The 3,454-nt window shown below is 47.1% G+C and overlaps 1 long non-coding RNA gene across 1 annotated transcript; it reads left to right on the top strand.

Moving 5' to 3' along the window:
- The first annotated feature begins 2,226 nt into the window (after positions 1-2,226).
- On the top strand, positions 2,227-3,122 carry LOC123398095. Its single transcript, XR_006610074.1, has 4 exons — positions 2,227-2,266; positions 2,384-2,480; positions 2,564-2,628; positions 2,704-3,122. It is a non-coding gene; the product is annotated as an uncharacterized LOC123398095 (long non-coding RNA).
- Positions 3,123-3,454: the final 332 nt, after the last annotated feature.

Raw genomic sequence — 3,454 nt, 5'->3', positions numbered from 1 at the left:
AAGCTTGAATCACCAAAGGATGAGTTGCCCACATGGTGACCCGGCCCAACTAGGGCGGGTCACACTGCAGATAATATCCCCAACATTAGGCCCCAGATTGACTTGAACCTATTCACGCCAATACTCTTACCTAGTTAGGGGCGACTCATTCTGCTCCTTTTATGCATCATACGCTTAAACCGCCATCCTTTGTGAAAATATCCAAGTCGTCGAACCGTTTCTTGACGACGTAATCCCCAACGGATCTCTCGGCACAGATATCCCGAAAATTTTGGCGCTATTATTGCGAATCTTTATCTTGTCTTTTCATTTCCCGTGCGAGGGGGCTTGATTCCAGCGCCCGACCCCTTAAATAGGCTCGGGAAAGGGAGCAAAAAACATCTTCACCTACCCATTTCCTCGACCTCTTCTTCCTCGTGACCGCACCAAGAACTCCATCGCCGCCCGAGGAACTCCGTCGCCGGCCACCGCATCCGACGCATCTCCGAGCCAACCAAGAACGCAACACTCACCGTGGATCTCCCGCGGTCGCTTTCGGATGCATCATCAGGTCAGTCCTCTGCCATTAGAAACAGATCTTAGCTCCTCGATGTTCATCGTCTACCGGTTTCTTAGAACACCTCGAATGCCTTCATATATGCTGATTGATTCGCATTAGTAATAGGCGTGGTAGTATCGACCATATCCTCAATCAACCTCACTGTTTTTACCCTAGACATAGACTATTTTGCCTTATCCAGGCCCTTTTCTATCCATTTTAACTTGCTCGTAGATCTATATTTTACTGTCTGCCGTGTAGAAACTTGTTTATAGATCCGCACTTCACCATTTTAATGAACATCTCTGATGCTCAGAGATGTCTCCCCTAAACAATAGGAAATTCCTAAGTCGCCCTTGTGCTGAGCTCCGGGCCCTTATTGGCAAGTCAACATATTCCCTTAGTCACTCAACAAATGTTCGGCGAGTTAATAGATCCTCTTAGCCACTCAACAAGTGTTCGACGAGTTATTTTACCCGTGACATTTTCCTCTGTCGCTATGGGTACCGTTTTCAAGGCTGATTGGCTCCCGACCAAAGTTGACGATGCCTTCCTCAACGACTGCGTGAAGACGGGGAATCTTGACCCGAAAGAAGTTATCAGATGGCGATCCAGATTAGGCGAAGAAATCCCCAACCCGAAGGAAGGGGAGATAGTCGTTTTTGCTGAGCACCTCGAACTGGGGTTTAAGCCGCCAGGATCAAAATTCCTCAGAGATGCTATGGCCTTCATGAACGTTCGCCTCCAAGACCTGGGCCCCAACTCGATCAGCAACATATGCCAGTTCCAAGTATTCTGTGAAGCTTACTTACGGATGGAACCATCAGTCCCTTTGTTCTAGTACTTCTTCCATTTGAATCGCCAGACCGAGTTCGCCAATGGCCCTAGCTTAGAACTTGGAGGGGTCAACATTCAACGCCGCAGGGACAGCTCATTCCCATCACTCGCCATGCCTAGCCATCCCAAAGGCTGGGGCGAGTCTTGGTTTTATTGCTAGGAAACTTCAACTCCGGGTGAAAACAAACTTCTCGGCTATAAGAAGGAACGCCTGCCTACAAACTTCAAACTTCCTGACAAGCTCACCGAAGAAGAGGAGTCGGATTTTATTCCAGTGCTATCCGAGTTACGATCTTTAACAAACAACGGTCTTACTGGAGTTGATCTGATCCACTGCTGGGTTGAATGGCGCATCCTTCCCTTGAGTCGCCGGGATGGCTTGATGTGTGAGATTGATGGTACTTTGGACCACCCCCAATGCTACTTCCGCACAGCACTCACAGAGGAAGATATTGTGACCATTATCAAGAAGCTAACCGGCGAGCCCTTGGCCAAGTGTGGCCAGATAGGGCTCAAGCGATTCTGCAAGATTAACCCGGCTCCTAAGATAAATAATTTAACCCGCCTTTGGTTCATTATTCCCGACTTACTCGGATTCTGATTCGCATAATGAAAATTCCACTTCATAAAGGCGACCGATTCTGGTCCAAGAGGCCGAAGAAGATGGCCCTGAAGCAAGCCAGACCGCCTCCAAAGAGGAAAACCAAGGGTAAAAACAAAACCGCCATCACCGAATCGTCCGATGTGGACGAATCCCAAGTCGGCGATGTGTCTTCAGAGGTAAAATTATATCTTCTTTGTCTTGACATCCGTTGCTATAATTTGTGCTTATATCTCTGCATCTCTTATGTATAGAATGATGATAACGAAAGCCAAGATGACGGCGTAGAGGTAATTTCTATTTCTTCCAACTCATCTTCTCCTCCGCCTAAGCCGGCCAGGCGGGTTTCTGGGAAAGTTCACATGTCTCACCCAAATGCTTGTCTGGATCCTAATTTTCTCTTGAAGAAGGCACAACACCTTCCTATCGGAAGACTCGGAGCCACTCAGGAGATTTGGTGTCCGGGTTACCAGTGAAAACTCCTACCAAGAAACGCAAAATGAGGTATCCTTTATCAATGTCCACCTTCGTTTTCTTTTGGATCATACTTGTAACCCGCTCATATTTTGAGATATTACTTTTTGCAGACTTCTTCCCCTTCGTCAGGCGACTCAGTGATGTCGGCCCTTCCGCCAATGGTTCGCGTACCAGGGTAAGTCCTTATAATACTTATGTTTTTCCTGATAATGATGATGCTTGCTTTTAAGCATGACCCTCTTTTCCTTAGAGCGCAAGCGAATAAGAGAAAAACTGGCGGCTCAACTTCCACCCCGGCTCCAGAACTTAAAGAAATGCCAGCGCCGGCTCATGCTGACCCGGCGAAAGATATATCTGATGACCGGGTTGACCTTCCAAGTTCTTCCAAGGAAGGCATGGAAGCGCCCAACCCGCCAAATTCGTTGAAGGCGACTGAAGATCCTGATGTTGTAATCATTACTGGTACTGGCTTTTCTAAGCCCGCTTCGACAGTCTTATCGAAGCATGTATCAATATCGTCCGATCCTTCTACTGGACATGAAATTTCTAAGGCCAAACTCTCTCAATATGAAAATCTTGAGTTTAAAGAGCTCTGCTCCAGCTTCGAAAGTTGCCTGGAAACAAGTTATGAACTGGAGAAGAGTTTGCTCCATATAATGAAGAATAAACATGAGGTAAGACTTAATGCATACCCTCCTCATTAGCCCCCAAGGGTCGGGTCATCTTTGAAAAGATGAGTCGGGTCTTGATTGTAGAAAAAACTTTCGACCTGTAACCCCCAAGGGCCGGGTCATCTTTTGAAAGATGAGCCGGGTCTTGATTGTAGAAAAAACTTTCAACCCGTAACCCCCAAGGGCTGGGTCATCTTTTGAAAGATGAGCCGGGTCTTGATTGTAGAAAAAACTTTCAACCTGTAACCCCCAAGGGTCGGGTCATCTTTTGAAAGATGAGCCGGGTCTTGATTGTAGAAAAAACTTTCAACCTGTAACCCCCAAGGGCCG

Source organism: Hordeum vulgare, chromosome 5H, assembly GCF_904849725.1.
Source record: "Hordeum vulgare subsp. vulgare chromosome 5H, MorexV3_pseudomolecules_assembly, whole genome shotgun sequence".
Classification (NCBI taxonomy): Eukaryota; Viridiplantae; Streptophyta; class Magnoliopsida; order Poales; family Poaceae; genus Hordeum; species Hordeum vulgare.
The sequence above is the reverse complement of the archived record's forward strand: the minus strand, read 5'-3'. Positions and strand labels throughout refer to the sequence as shown.